The sequence below is a fragment of the Anolis carolinensis genome, chromosome 5 (genome assembly GCF_035594765.1).
Source record: "Anolis carolinensis isolate JA03-04 chromosome 5, rAnoCar3.1.pri, whole genome shotgun sequence".
In the NCBI taxonomy this organism is placed as follows: Eukaryota; Metazoa; Chordata; class Lepidosauria; order Squamata; family Dactyloidae; genus Anolis; species Anolis carolinensis.
The window spans coordinates 82,191,129-82,207,732 of record NC_085845.1 but is presented as its reverse complement, the minus strand read 5'-3'; the positions used below and the strand labels follow the sequence as shown (position 1 = coordinate 82,207,732).

General features: G+C 45.0%; 1 long non-coding RNA gene across 1 annotated transcript in view; it reads right to left on the bottom strand.

The window, feature by feature from the left end:
- Positions 1-558: 558 nt before the first annotated feature.
- Positions 559-16,604, bottom strand: part of LOC134299299 (uncharacterized) — a 51,066-nt gene continuing 35,020 nt past the window's right edge. Inside the window, exon 4 of the long non-coding RNA XR_010006483.1 lies at positions 559-3,008. This is a non-coding gene — a long non-coding RNA (uncharacterized LOC134299299). The remainder of the gene's footprint in view (positions 3,009-16,604) is intronic.

Here is a 16,604-nt window from a genome sequence, read left to right as displayed (position 1 = left end):
TCAGATGAAAGCCTTCTCACTGATTATAACATTATAAGAGGCGTAGGGAAAATGGTTTCTTATCAGTCATTATGAATGATGATGTTATGACTCGTATGAGCTCATGGGGCTAAAGGGCTTTCAAAAGAAGGTGTTCTCTTTTGTGCTTAACTGCATTTCAAGATAAGCTACACTACATAAAAGAGACAACAAGACATGGAAGTATACACAGTGGAAATGTGTCTTCATTTGGAGATTCACCACTATTTTATTTTGGATATCATTTGCATGATAAAAGGAAAAATGATTAATTTGGGATCTAGGTAGAGCAGGTTTTATACATTAGCCTGTGATATTTGCTTGCGCTCTCATGTTCTCTCTAACATAACAATATACACTGTAATGTTCTTCTGGGTACCTGAATAGAGTTATGGAATAAAATGTAACTATGAAAAATGTTACAGCTCTTTGCGGGGGAGGAAATACTCTATGGCCTATAGTTCCAAAATCCAGAGGCCGTGATGGCTAGGAAAAATTTTAGTGCAAAAAGAAACACTCAGCCACGATTCCCAACCAAAATAGGGATAAAAATAATAAACTTTATTTATAACCTGCCTTATTTCCCATGGGGGATTCAGGGTGGTTTCCAGGCAAAAAGTGGCAAACATTTAATGCTATAATAAAAACAGACAGACAGAGAAACCAAATCAAAACAAAAAGTAAATCAACATCTTATACAACTTATAATAACTAGCCAAAAATTAAGTACTTGAATAAACATAATAAATCTCTTCAAACACATCTGAAACATAATAAAATCTAAACAACTAAATGCATTAAAAATATAGAATGGTTTACAGCAGCCAACAGAGCCAGGGTGAGTTTCCAGTATCAAAGCAAAGTTGTATATTAAAATGTTCTAGTCCTCCTCCTCTTCATAGGCTCGAGTGCATAGATGAGTTTTCAGAAATTTTTAAAGGAGACAAGAGGGGGCCCCATTTTTATTTCTTCAGGGAGGAAGTTCCAGAGATGGGGAACGATCATGGAAGAGGCTCTCATTCTTGTCCCCACCAACCGTGCTTGAGACGTGAGTGGGGTCCCCTCTGTAGACTGCAGTGCCCGTGTTGGTTTATATATGGAGATGCGGTTTTTCAAATAGTCTGGGCCCGAACCGTTTAGAGCTTTATAAGTAATAGCCAGCACTTTGGATTTAGCCTGGAAGCGGACTGGCTTCCAGCACTTTGGATTTAGCCTGGAAGCGGAGTCCTCAGCACCACCATCTGGGTCCACCCTTCCGGGAAGGATCGGAGCCACTGTAAAACAGTGCCTCCCAATCCCATCCCAGAGTGGCGTCCCAGAAGGATACCATGGTTGGTGGTATCAAATGCTGCTTAGAGGCCCAGGAGAACCAGCAGGGACACACTTCCCCTCGTTTAACTCTCATCGTAGATCATCCACCAAGCTGACCAATGCCGTCTCTATTCCATATCCGGGTCTGAAACCAGATTGAAATGGATTCAGATAATAGGTTTCCTGTTACCATATTTTCTAGAGCCTTGCCCAGAAAGGGGAGATTTGATACTGGCCGAAGGTTGCTGATTTCTTTAGTAGAGGTCTTACTACTGCCTCCCTACAATGAATTGGCATTGTGCCTTGGGGTCAGGGAGACATTCACCAGCACATTCACCCGCTCTGCCAGTCCCACCCCCCTGCCAATTTTATTAACCAAGTTGGGCAAGGGTCCAAAGAACAAGTGATTGCCTTCATTCCTGCCCAGTGTCCCTAATATAATTTGGACATAACCATTTTCTAACCTGGTTAAGGAATATCATTATTTAATGACGGGTAAAACTTTTCTACATACTTCTATACCTGACTGGAAAGGTGACCTCTTAGTATGTGAGCTAGAGGTAAGGGCAAATATATACAACTTTGTCTTCCAAATACATCTGGTCTTCTTCTTGTACTCAGGGCATTTGGGGAGGGTGGGAGGGAGGAGGTAGCTGTTCTTTTACTTCTTTTTGTTTCCCTGATGGATCTGATAAAAATCCAAAACAGGAAAAAAGCTCAACTCCTTTCTCCCTTCTCCACCAACTGACCACTTGCCTATAATGGATTCTGTACTCCACCTGAAATCTACAATGAAACAAGTAGTTAGACTCTACTTCTCCCATAACTATAATTGTGTAAGCAATTTCTTTCTGTTTCAGTGACTAACATATGCAATGCAATTCATAATAGAAAACATAGTGCTTTCGATTTGTTTAAATTGTTTTTAAAATGTCAATTAGCATGATCAAGTCTCCGACTGTCAAACATATTAGGTAGTTATTTATTTCAATGTAAGAGTTAGTTGGCAAGTGAATCTGTTACTGCCAGGGCAGCAAATCCATTTTGACTTGACTACCATGTATCCTGCAATTACTCTGACTCAACACTAGCAGAGCCCTTGTTCCAATCAGAACTACTGCAGGGGAAATCTTATTGTAGACTAACTTGGGGACCTGGCGGTGGCCGCGTTATTAGAAGACGGCATTTTTTGTTTTGGGATGTTAGGTAATATCAGTTAAGTTTGGCTCAGATTCGTCGTTGGCTGGGTTCAGTGCTGTCTGGATAAGGGTGAACTACAACTCCCAGATTCCCAGGGCAATCACCCCCAACTCCTGCCTGTATGCACAGTTGGCCATGTTGGGTCTGTGTGTCAATTGTGGTCCAGATCTGACATCAGCTGGGTTCATTGGTTTAACTGAACTCCCAGAATCAAGGTTCGTTCCCACTAACCCCTGCAGTATATTCAGTTGGTCATGGGGCTTCTCTGTTCCAAGTCTGGTCTCAGTCCATTGCCAGTGGGGATCACAGTATCAGTGAAGGTACTGCAAGTCCCATCATCCATGGCAAATGTGATCCAGATCCATTGTTGGTTGGGTTCACAGTGCTCTCTGGATGTAGGTCAAGTACAACTCTTGTAAATCATGGTCAATTCTCCCCAAACCTCTTGTTCAGTTGCCGATCAATTCCTCTGTTAACTGCTATAAAAAAGGATAGGAAAGGGTTAAGGGAGAGGCAGTGGGTGGTCTCATGCAAATTAAGGAACCCTGGGATGTCCATTCTGGAGGAAAAACAGAACATCTAGAATGAAATTGTCCCTGCATGAAAGCCTTCACTTGGGTGGGGGGCAGAATGGTGTTTGTGGAAGATACTGGCAGGGTTTGGGCTACATGTTCATGGCACTCAATACAACCTGCATGTCAGTGGAGGGAGGGCCATTGGTGTCTCCTGCTCAGTGAGAACTATAACTGTTTGTGGAGGCGGGAGGCTGTCTGTGTAAGTGGACATCTCTTCCACATACGCACATACACATTTTTCAGTTTTATTATAGTATAGAAGATGTACTTTGGAGCCCCTTTGGTTATCAAGACTGTTATACATGCTGGCCCACACTATTTAAGTTTTACTTCCTGTGATTGTGTAAAATTAACCATTAGGAGCTGCTCTAGTCTAGAGTATTTATATCCCATAATCATATTATGGGGAATTCTCTTCCCTGGTGGTGCAATGAGTTAAACTGCTGAGCTGTTGAACTTGCTGACCAAAAGGTTGGCAGTTAGAATCTGTGGAGCGGGATGAGGCCCTGCTGTTAGCCTCAGCTTCTGCCAACCTAGCAGTTCGAAAACATGCAAATGTTAGTAGATAAATAGGTCCGGCGGGAAGGGAATGGGCACTCCATGCAGTCATGCCGGCCACATGACCTTGGAGGTGTCTACAGACAATGCTGGCTCTTTGGCTTAGAAATGGAGATGAGCACCAACCTCCAGAGTCGGACACGACTAGACTTAATATCAGGGGAAAACCTTTACCTTACCTTATTTTATTGGGCAACTAATACTGGTGGTTTGCTGTTGTTGTCTTCTGAAATATATCCTACAGCACCTGGTCTCTCATTTAAGCGCCAACCAAGTCTGACCTTGCCCCCTTGGAAAACCTGTCAGGATCTAACATCTTCAGGGCTACCCATAATTGACATTGGGAAGGTTGTGAAATAATGATAAGGTTATGGGCAAGGCAAGATTTAAACTGGAGACATCATGACTTGCAATTCATATGCTAGCTCTAATAAAAAATAAAACTGTGTATTCTGCAAAAAAAGAATAATCAAGATATGCTTTCAAGAAAGATGCCAGGAACCACAAGCATTCGTTGAAAACTTTAAATGGTGTTGTCAGCAATGCAAAGATAAGGGACTGGTTTCTTCTTTGCACGGAATAATCTGACATGTGCAGAAAAGTAACCTCCCACATTATGCAGTGCACTAGCAATTGAGAAGAGATTTGTGCCTGGGAGCCCTCAAAGAAGACACCCACATCCCTGACAACTCACAAATACTGACAATGCATTGTGATCTTTGCCGTCCTTTTGGGTGTATTTGCACCTCTGAGTGCCTCTGAGTTATTTATATTTCGAGTTTATCTGCTCTCCTGCTTACTTTCCCCACCCTTCTTCATGCACAACTTGGCAAATGTTGAAACCACAATGGAGATTTACTAGTTCTGCAGCTGCCCTGCCTTAAATCAGGCAGGGCAGCTACACAGTATTTGTTTTGAGGCAATTTCCAGGTGAAGACCTTAGAGAACCCATTAGCCCAAAGTTCTTTCAATCTTTTGACTAGCCCAAACCATGGAGTATCTTGTCCTTTGCTCCCCTTTCCAAATATGTAGCATTGCCTCTGACCAGTAGAGTGTTGGTTGACATCCCTTATGGTTGATAGACCTGGCCACGTGTCTCACGTGTATAAATGGAAGACTGGAGTAAAGCTGGAGTAACAGCTGTATTTAAGAGATTTCAAAAGTTGGATTAAGAGTAACATCATCCCTTCAAGTGTGTTGGCTGTCTTACAATGCCCGTGAGCAATACAGGTGAGATAATCTGTTCTAGCTCCATGTAATCATTTGTGTGGATTAATAATGATGCAATGACTCTGGCTTTATAAATCACAATTGGATGATATTATGTCTGTACATTCTGCCGTTGTCCTTCCCCTTATGTTCCCATTTTCATTATTTAGATTCTGGGTAAAGTACACCGAACATTTATGTTACATCTGAAACGATACATTGCAGCATAATATGTTAGGTTACTAACCAACACATGAAACCAAAATCAAATTCTGGCTTTGGAATTTGGTTTGTTAATACATTTATTTATTTACCCTATTTATACCCCATCTTTCTCTACCCCAGAGGGGACTCAAGGCGGCTTACATATGGCAATTATTCAATGCCTTAAATACACATACAAAACATAAGCTAAAATAAATTGAATTAAACATTAATACATATTAAACATTAAAATTACATTCAATATTTAAATCATGCCATCCAGAAATCATAGTTTAAGGCTATTCCGTAGTCATTACAGATATTCCAGATCTATTATTGCACTGTGCTATTCTCCGAAGGCCTGATCCCAGAACCAGGCTTTTACTTTCCTTCTGAAGGTTAGGAGGGAGGGCACTGATCTAATGTCACCGGGGAGGGAGTTGATCCTACATTGATCTACAAATTTCAATTCTGGATGTAATGCAAAATGGCATTATTTTGCATTGAAGTAATGATTACAGTATAAATGGAGTATGTTGGCCTAACATTCATTCCTAGCTCCATAAACAGTTGCTTGTGAGGCCAGGCAGTTCTGTCTGGGAGAAAATAACCTCATGAACAATTATTATTGTTTATAATGTCTCCGCTATAGAACATTATAGACATCTTTAGACAGAGCTATGATTCACCTCACTAATTTTGACTTGCCCATATTATAGATCAGCGCTTCTCAACCTGGGGGTCGGGACCCCTGGGGAGGTTGCAAGGGGGATTCAGAGGGGTCGCCAAAGACCAATATTTTCTGTTGGCCATGGGGGTTCTGTGTGGGAAGTTTGGCCCAATTTGATTGTTGGTGGGGTTCAAGGTGCTCTTTGTGTGTAGGTGAACTATAAATCCCAGCAACTACAGTTCCCAAATGTCAAGGCCTATTTTCCACAAACTCCGCCAATGTTCAAATGTGGGCATATTGAGTATTTGTACCAAGTTTGGTTCAGATCCATCATTGTTTGAGTCCGCAGTGCTCTCTGGATGTAGGTGAAATACAACTCGAAAACTCAAGGTCAATGCCCACCAAAACCTTCCAGTATTTTTTGTTGGTCATGTTCTGCGTACCAAGATTGGTTCAATTCCATCATTGGTGGAGTTCAGAATGCTCTTTGATTGTAGGTGAACTATAAATCCCAGCAACTATAACTCCTAAATTACAAAATCACTCCCTCCGCCAACCTCACCAGTATTCAAATTTAGGCATATTGGGTATTTGTGCCAAATTTGGTTCAGTGAATGAAAATACATCCTGCATACATATTTGCAGTATGATTAATAACAATAGCAAAATGACAGTTATGAAGTAGCAACAAAAATAATTTTATGGTTGGGGGTCACCACGACATAAGGGGTCGTGGCATTAGGAAGGTTGAGAACAACTATTATTGATGGTCGGGATCATCAATCAAAGGCATATCTAGTCCAGCATTCTTTCACATTGCAGCCAACCTGTTGTCCATGGGAAGTACACAACAATATGAATCCAACAGCACCCTCCCATGTTCCCCAGAAAAATGAATGATTGTCTTGCCCTGCATGCATTTTATTTTCTTTGATTTTATCTGCCCAAGATTAAACCATCTAAGAAATAGTTGGATGACTTGCTAGGAACTATTAGATTCTTGTTCTAGTATCAAGAACAATGTACAGTACTTCATAAAAACATGTAACAATTTTCCTGTCTACTGCAAAGCTAGACCACAGTTTTGGTCCGAGGCTGCTGTATTTCTTTTATATATGCCTATTAAAATGCCCCATTAAATCAGTCACCAAAGTAATATAAACACAATAAAAGCCAAAATAATGGTTCAGGCAAATAAAACCAAAACAAAGTCATATATTTACTCAAAAATGTCTGCCTAGATGAAAGCATTACTACCAACATCAACTGCAGTATTTGTCAGTTTACCTATTGCCGTTTTAATCTAACATTTCTTCATCTTAACACTGCTTATTCTTTCTGTGTTTCAACTGAATGGTTTGTTGGTTTGTTTGTATGTTCCTTTAAGGCTCCTCTCTCACTATTTTGTTTATATTTTTTTGACATTTAGGTCCGACTATTTGATTTTTTCTGTAATTTCTCCAGCTCAAGATATAATTAGTCTTCAAAATTCCCTTTCTTATACTTGTAACTTTTTAGACAGAGCTATGATTTGCCTCACTAATTTTGCATCATGTCCTAGAAGCTTACTAAAGAGTTATCTATTTGTTTGAACTAAAATTGTATTTAATAATTTATTGAATGTTGCAGGCATATGCAAGGAGGATATAAATATAATTTGCGTGCGTGTGTGTGTGTGTGTGTGTGTGTGTGTATTCCAATTAGGAAGCTCAATTTGTGGTGGTGGTACTGCTGTGCTAGTATCTAGCTAGTCTATTTCTAGGCAAAGATTACTGCAGATTCAGATTGCAGCCAGGAAATCAGAAGATGTTTACTTCTTGGGAAGAGAACAATGACCAACCTCAATAAAATAGTGAAAAGTAGAAGCATCACAGTGGCAACGAAGGTCCACATAGTTAAAGCAATGGTATTCCCCATAGTAACCTATGGATGTGAGAGCTGGACCAGAAGGAAGGCTGAGCGAAGGAAGATAGACGCTTTTGAACTGTGGTGTTGGAAGAAAATCCTGAGAGTGCCTTGGACCGCAAGAAGATCCAACCAGTCCATACTCCAGGAAATAATGCCTGACTGCTCACTGGAGGGAAGGATATTAGAGGCAAAGATGAAGTACTTTGGCCACATCATGAGAAGATAGGAAAGCTTGGAGAAGACCATGATGCTGGAGAAAATGGAAGGAAAAAGGAAGAGGGGCCGATCAAGGTCAAGATGGATGGATGGTATCCTTGAAGTGACTGGCTTGACCTTGAAGGACCTGGGAGTGGCAACAGCCAACAGGGAGCTCTGGCATGGGCTGGTCCATGAGGTCACGAAGAGTTGGAGACAACTGAACAAATAAACAACAACAGCAGTCTATTGAACTGGGAAATGCCGGACCCAGGTTCAGATTCCCACTGTGTGATGAAACTCCTTGTGTGATCCTGGTCAGTCGGTATCTCAGCAATATCACAAGATAATGGTAAGGAAGAGAACAGCCAGATATGCTAGTTTGAGTTCATCCCATTGGAAGAAAAGTGATATATAAATGATTTAACAGATAATTATAATAGATTCAGATTAACCTGTCTGATATGAACTCTTTTGAGATAGGTACCTAATGGATCCAAGAAAGAGAGAGCTCAGTTGGTTTCAGCAATAGGCAGAACAGTGCAGAGAATTTTCATCTCAGCCTTCACTTGACCCAACATGATGGTAATTGTAGTTCTCCTTGCATCCAGAGAACTGTGATGAACCATGGGCCTTGTAGTCCTGCTCAGGACATTGTAATCCCTGATGAAGATGAAAACTTGGGTTTTTTACCTTCCCAGTCTGAACTGGATTCCTCTCAGCCAGATCCTTCCCAGGCAGATCTGGAAACCTTGCACCTGCAAGAAAGTTGTGCCCCAGAAGTATGTCAAACAACCCCAGAGCCTACTTCTCCCGTGTTCTTGCGCCGGGAGTTTTGTAAACAACAGAGAAGTTTGGATTCAGCTTCGCGCAGGAGTGCGAGGATAGCAGCTAAGAATGTTGCCAATTAACATTGGTTCTCGTGAGAATCTTTAAGGAGTTTAACATCTGGTCTCAGAGTTTAGCTTTCGTTTCTGATTCCCAGAGAACCGCTTTGGTGAGAAAGTTGGACTCTATATAGGTGTTTTGCCCGCGTAGCAACTTCGCGGAGTCAATTCGTCAGCCTGCGGAGCGAGTTGTGTCTGGACAGCGCGCTCCGATTCAAGCCTCGCTTCAGCTCAAGCCTTGCCTTGCTATCCAGCCTTCGCCTTGCTTTCCAGCCTTTGTTTACCTACGGACTTTGCCTTGTTTCCCAGGACTAATCCTTGCCTTGTTTCACGGATTTTACCAAGTTATTCCACGGACCTTGTTCTTGTTCTTAGTTACCTTGTTCCACGTTCAAGCCTTGTTTCAAGTATCAAGTTATTTCCTAGCCACGCTCAAGTTTTATGGACTAAAGGACCTTGTCATCTCCCCTCACTTTGCTTGGCAAAGTGAGTGTTTCGGTTATTGGATTACAACTTTGGACCTTAATATTTCTTATTGGACATTGCTTTTTGGACTAATTCTGACCTTTCCTGAAGGGTCTAATTCTGGACTATTTTCTATACTTGTTTTTATTAACTTTATATATTCCTTCAATAAAGATATTAGTTAGATTCTGGCCTCTGTGTATGGTTATTGGTGCCTCTGCCGCCTGGGTCGTGACAGTTTGACTCCGCCACCCATAAGCACCAACTAACCGAGGCCAGGATGTCTACCGGAGCCGCGCCGGCTGGACAGCCGCTCAGCTACACCATCAGCAAGGACGAAGTGGACCGCATCCGTGACAGACTCAACGCGCAGGATGGAGAAATAAAAGGGTTGAGGGAGCGCGGAGTTCGCCTCCCGGCCATGGCGTTGCCTACCAAGTTTTCTGGAGAAGCTGCTAAGGTTCATGTTTTCCGCCGCCAATGTCAAGCTTATCTAGAGGCCCGTGATGCCGAGTTTCCCCAAGAAGACATCAAGGTGGCGTGGGTCTACAGTCTTCTAGATGGACCAGCGGCTAGCTGGGCGACGGCCCTGTTTGATCAAGCCTCCCCCCACCTAAATTCAGCACAACGCTTCTTGGATCACCTTAAGGAGACCTGGGGAATCGAGGACAATTTGGAGGCAGCCGGTCACAAACTCCGGCGCCTCCTTCAAGGAGACAGACCCATGTCTCAGTACATAGCCGAGTTCCGCGTGCTGGCCCACAACACCGGCTGGAACGATGTAGCCCTCAGAGGACAATTTCGGGAGGGTCTCAACATTGAAATGCTGGAAGAAATCTCCAAGGTGGATCCTCCCCAGACCCTCGAGGCACTCATTGATCAATGTTTACGGGCTGAAGTCATGATTGCCAACAGGAAACAATGGGTTCGAGGCCAGGGCGGTAGAGCCGGGGCAAAACCCCCCGCTTCCGCCAGTGTTCAGCCACGTCCGGTGTGGAGACCCCCGCCGCCAACCCCATACCCCAGAGGAGGCGAGGAGGTGCCGATGCAGTTGGGCAATGTGCGTCCCAGACTAGATGCCGCCGAGAAGGCCCGTCGTCAACGCTTGAACCTCTGCTGGTACTGCGGGAACGGGGGCCACTTCGCCAGAGAGTGCCCAGCCAAAGGGAAGCCTGCCGCCCGTCTTGCGGCGGCGTCCTCCACGGAGTCGAAGGCGTCTGAGCCGACTGGCACACAGCCGGCGGGGGAAGCCAACGACCGGGTGTAGAGAGGCTCGCCAACCCGGTCAAAAAATCCATCCAAGAGCCGCCAACCGGGGTCCTGTTCCTTCTCGTGGTCACATTATGGTCAGCAAAAAGGGGACCCGTCATGATCCACGCCATGATAGACTCTGGAGCTACCAACAATTTCATCGATAGAGAGTATGCCGACTCTCTGGGATTACAATATCATGATTTCAAGAATGCCCGTGTGGTGCAAGCCATAGACGGCCGTCCCCTCAAGACGGGCCCCGTAAGCCAGTGGTCGGAACCCACCAGGATGTGGATAAGGGAACATATGGAAGAGATTTCCTTCTTTGTTACCGAGGTTCCCCATTTCCCTGTGATTTTGGGAATTCCATGGCTGACACTCCACGACCCTAACATCTCCTGGTCCAACAGAGAACTGCAGTTTGCTTCACCGTACTGCCAAAACCATTGCCTCGTAGCCAAGGTATGCCACGCTACAGACTCCGAGCCCATCATCACCTTGCCAAAGAAGTACTCCGAGTATTGGGATGTATTCAATGAGAAAGAAGCCGAAAAATTACCCCCACATAGACCTTATGACTGTGCCATTGACTTGGTGGAGGGGGCCCCGATCCCGCGAGGGCATCTCTACTCCCTGACGGAACCAGAGCAAGAAGCTCTCAGGGAATTCTTAGAGACAAACCTTCGCAAGGGGTTCATCAGACCCTCTCAATCCCCAGCCGCCTCCCCAGTGATGTTTGTGAAGAAGAAGTCAGGGGAATTACGCTTGGTGGTGGACTACAGAGCATTGAACAATATCACCAAGCGGAACAGCTATCCCCTGCCCTTAATCTCGGATCTACTGGACCGACTTCGAGGAGCCAAGGTCTACACCAAGCTGGATCTTCGGGGGGCTTATAATCTAGTTCGCATCAGAGAAGGGGACGAGTGGAAGACCGCCTTCCAGACTAAATTCGGATTATTCGAGTCCCGAGTTATGAATTTCGGTTTATGCGGAGCTCCCGCAACGTTCCAGCATTTTGTCAACGATATTTTTCAGGACTATCTAGACAGATTCTTGATAATCTACCTGGACGATTTTTTGGTGTTTTCCAGATCACAATCAGAACATGAGAACCACGTCAAAATGGTGTTGCAACGATTGCGGGATCATGGACTTTATGCCAAGCTAGAAAAATGCGCTTTTGATCTACAAGAGGTAGATTTCCTTGGCTACCGCATCTCGCCTCTAGGGCTTTCCATGGATCCAGCCAAAGTTTCAGCAGTATTGGAATGGCGGGCGCCAACTAACAAGAAAGAGGTGCAGCGTTTCTTGGGGTTCGCGAACTACTACCGCAAGTTCATTCCAGATTTTGCCCGCTGGTCCGACCCCATCACTAGCTGCATCCGTGGAAAGCAGCCTTTCCGCTGGACTGATCAAGCAGAGAAAGGGTTCCAGCAACTGAAGAAACTATTCACCTCCCAGCCAATTCTACAGCACCCAAATCCTGGAACCCCTTTTGTGGTGCAAGCGGACGCCTCTGATGTGGCAATTGGGGCTGTACTCTTACAACCGGTGGGAGATCACCTCCATCCCTGTGCCTTTTATTCTCGTCAACTAACCACACCAGAGAGGAATTACACCATTTGGGAAAAAGAACTACTGGCCATAAAGGCAGCCTTTGAAACTTGGAGACATTGGCTAGAAGGGGCCAAATTCCCCATTGAAGTCCACACTGATCATCGTAATCTAGAACATCTAAGAACTGCCCGCAAACTAAATCAGAGGCAGCAACGTTGGGCTTTATTCTTTGAACGTTTCAACTTCCAGATCCATTATGTGACCCCAGCTCAAACCAAGCAAGCAGACGCCCTGTCACGTAAACCGGAATACGCTGCAGGACGCAAGGAGACCTTTGAATCCCAACTGCTACAACCTGAGAACTTTGCCACGCTCACAGTGGGGAACACCAAATCCAGTCCCATTGGTTCAACTTCCCCTACTCCAGGACCCATCTGTGCTCAAGAAATCAGGGCTAGTCAGCAAGCAGATGCCTGGGCGCAGGACCAACTTCGCCAAGGTCTGCATTTTCCCTTTTCGCTTAAAGATGGGCTGCTCTGCTATAGAAATCATGTTTATATCCCACCCGGACCGGGCAGGGAAAAAGCGCTTCGTCTGTGTCATGACTGCAAACCAGCAGGACACTTCGGACTATTTAAAACCATGCATTTGATCCTAAGAGATTTTTGGTGGCCCAAGATCCGCAAGGATGTGGAAAAATATGTCAACACCTGCCCAGTATGCCAGCGCTCCAAGATACGAAGGGAGAAGCCCTCAGGGCTTTTACACCCCCTTCCTACCCCATCTCGCCCATGGGAAATAATTTCCGCGGATTTCATCACTGACCTACCACCTTCCTGTGGATTCACCACGATCTTAGTGGTGGTGGACCTATTCACCAAGTTAGCCCATTTCATTCCCTGCGAAGGCCTCCCCACGGCCAAAGAAACTGCGGATCTATTTCTTCAGCATGTTTTCAGACTACATGGATTGCCCAAGAGTTTAGTCACAGACCGTGGATCTCAATTCACCTCTCGTTTTTGGAAGGCACTACAAAAACTACTGGGCATAGACTCTCGCTTATCTTCAGCTCATCATCCCCAAACAGATGGGCAAACGGAACGCACTAATGCCACTTTGGAGCAGTATCTTCGCTGTTATGTAAACTACCAACAGGACAATTGGGCTTCTCTGTTACCACTGTCTGAGTTTGCCTACAATAATGGAGTTCAAGCTTCTACAAAAGAAACGCCGTTCTTTGCAAACTACGGTTTCCATCCACGTTTCTTTCCCCCTGTCATTGAAACTTCAGAAGTTCCCGCAGCAGAGGATTGGCTGCAGGAACTCACAGCGGTGCAACAACTTTTGCTCCAGCAACTGGACCAAGCCAAGGAGGACTATAAACGCCACGCTGACAAACACCGCCAGCCGGGCCCCGAAATCAAGGTAGGAGATCGGGTTTTTCTGTCCACTCGCTTTCTGCCCTCCCACCGCCCATGCCGGAAGTTAGATGCCCGCTTCATTGGCCCCTATCCAGTGGTGGCGCAATTAAACCCCGTGACTTTCAAACTCCAACTTCCGCGTTCAATGCGCATTCACCCAGTGTTTCACCGTTCCCTGCTCCTTCCGGCGGATGGTGTGCGTCCTGATACAGACCAACCGGCCCCCCCTCCTGTTTTGATGAATGGGGAGGAGGAGTTCGAGGTTGAGGACATTTTGGATTCTCGCTTTCATCGCCGCCGCCTACAATATCTCATTGACTGGGTGGGTTTTGGGCCTGAGGAACGCTCTTGGGAAGACGCCTCCACAGTCCATGCTCCTGATCTAACCCGTCGCTTCCATCTGACCTATCCCACCAAACCGCGACCTCGCGCCTCGGGGAGAGGACCCCAGTTTGGGAGGGGCCCTGAGGAGGGGGATAGTGTGATGAACCATGGGCCTTGTAGTCCTGCTCAGGACATTGTAATCCCTGATGAAGATGAAAACTTGGGTTTTTTACCTTCCCAGTCTGAACTGGATTCCTCTCAGCCAGATCCTTCCCAGGCAGATCTGGAAACCTTGCACCTGCAAGAAAGTTGTGCCCCAGAAGTATGTCAAACAACCCCAGAGCCTACTTCTCCCGTGTTCTTGCGCCGGGAGTTTTGTAAACAACAGAGAAGTTTGGATTCAGCTTCGCGCAGGAGTGCGAGGATAGCAGCTAAGAATGTTGCCAATTAACATTGGTTCTCGTGAGAATCTTTAAGGAGTTTAACATCTGGTCTCAGAGTTTAGCTTTCGTTTCTGATTCCCAGAGAACCGCTTTGGTGAGAAAGTTGGACTCTATATAGGTGTTTTGCCCGCGTAGCAACTTCGCGGAGTCAATTCGTCAGCCTGCGGAGCGAGTTGTGTCTGGACAGCGCGCTCCGATTCAAGCCTCGCTTCAGCTCAAGCCTTGCCTTGCTATCCAGCCTTCGCCTTGCTTTCCAGCCTTTGTTTACCTACGGACTTTGCCTTGTTTCCCAGGACTAATCCTTGCCTTGTTTCACGGATTTTACCAAGTTATTCCACGGACCTTGTTCTTGTTCTTAGTTACCTTGTTCCACGTTCAAGCCTTGTTTCAAGTATCAAGTTATTTCCTAGCCACGCTCAAGTTTTATGGACTAAAGGACCTTGTCATCTCCCCTCACTTTGCTTGGCAAAGTGAGTGTTTCGGTTATTGGATTACAACTTTGGACCTTAATATTTCTTATTGGACATTGCTTTTTGGACTAATTCTGACCTTTCCTGAAGGGTCTAATTCTGGACTATTTTCTATACTTGTTTTTATTAACTTTATATATTCCTTCAATAAAGATATTAGTTAGATTCTGGCCTCTGTGTATGGTTATTGGTGCCTCTGCCGCCTGGGTCGTGACAAGAACCGTCTTCCTTGCACGCGCACCACACTGTCATGTGCCAAGCACACCTGCTCGTCTCTCCCCTTCCCGCTTGGAGTCTCAGAAACACCACTGCCTTTGGATGAGAGGCCAGCTGAGAGGACGGCCCATCACAGCTTTTGGTGGTCCAAAAAGGAAGAGAAGGCCAGGCGAAGAGATCATCAGCCTTCTCTGCCAAAGGGATTCCTAAGACCACCAGAAATATGTGTTTTCTGGTGGTCTTGGCGACCCATCTGACACCCCCCTTCACGGCCCCCCTAGGGGTCCCGACCCCCAGGTTGAGAAACACTGCATTAGAGGGTGAATTATGCTACTCTGGCCTAAATAATGGTTGACTTGTGTCTTGTGCTCCCTTCATCACATTATTTTTAACTATAGTTTTAATAAAATACTCAAAAACTCTTTGAGTATTTTATGACTTTTAGAATAAATTGGCACACTAGCTCCATATTTTCATTGACTAGTATCCCATGTGAGTGCAGAAGGGCTCATAGTTGGCTCATTTACGAGGGTTGAATGAAATGTAATGCCTCCACCCGCGTAACCCTCAACTGATGTCAGTACTGGTATGCAGCAGGTACTGGCTTGTTCAGTAGACTCTCCTCTACAGTTCCATTTGGCGGGAAGCCTTAGTATTGAACGGTTGTGTTGTTAAAGTGCGAAGTATGGAACCCTGTGCAGACGGTCAGTCAATGCGACTTAAGCAACATGCAGTCATTGAATTGTTGACAGCAGAAGGTGTCACCCCAGAGGAGATTCATCAGAGAATGCAAGCTGTTTTTGGTGATTGTGTTGATGTGAGTACTGTGCGTCGTTGGGCGAGTACGTTTAAAGATGTTGAGGTGGGAACATCTGACTTTCGTAACAAACAAAGAGTTGGACGTCCTATGACAGCAACCACCGAGTTTCACAAGCAAAGGTTGACAGATTGATTCAGGACGATCGTCGTATAAGTCAGAGAGAAATTTCAAGCATAACTGGCATTTCACAAGTACGTGTGGGTCATATTATTGCTTTGCTAGGCTATCAAAAGATCTATGCACGATGGGTACTGTGAGATGCTGGTTGCGGAAACAGAGTGTTGACTTCTTCCATGACGGCTTCAGAAAACTTGTTCATCGTTGGCAGAAATGTATCCAATTGTCTGGTGATTATGTGGGAAAGTGAATAGTGGTAGTTAAAGAGCACATTCTAAGGATTATGTCTGCATTTGATTTACTGTATTAAAATATTCCCATCCAAACCCAAGTAATGAAGGTGGAGGCATTACTTTTCATTCAAACCTCGTAGTTTGACGCCAGGGCTCAGTGACTTGTAAGTGTACTGAGATGAGAGGAGATAGTGAAGGGTTGGACCATGTGAGTGACAATTGTGCCTCTCTCTCTCAGGTGAGCCATCAACACAGATTGTAGAGTAAACTGAAGCCTGGTGAATTATCTGTTTCCCCCATCTTCCTTTTGAAACACTAGCCCTAAATTAGACATTCTAGACTTGCCTAGGATATCTTGCTGTTTGCTCCTTTTGCAATTCTTCCCCTCCCTCAAGGGCAATGAATGAAGCAAAGAAACTCCCAGAGATCCACAGGGACAAGATTTTATGGGAAAGAAGTAGGAGGGAGTAACACGTTTGGCCTCCAGCCACTGCAAAGCCAAATTAGTTAGCAACAATTGTGAAAGAAAAGCCTATCTGTGATGAGTCT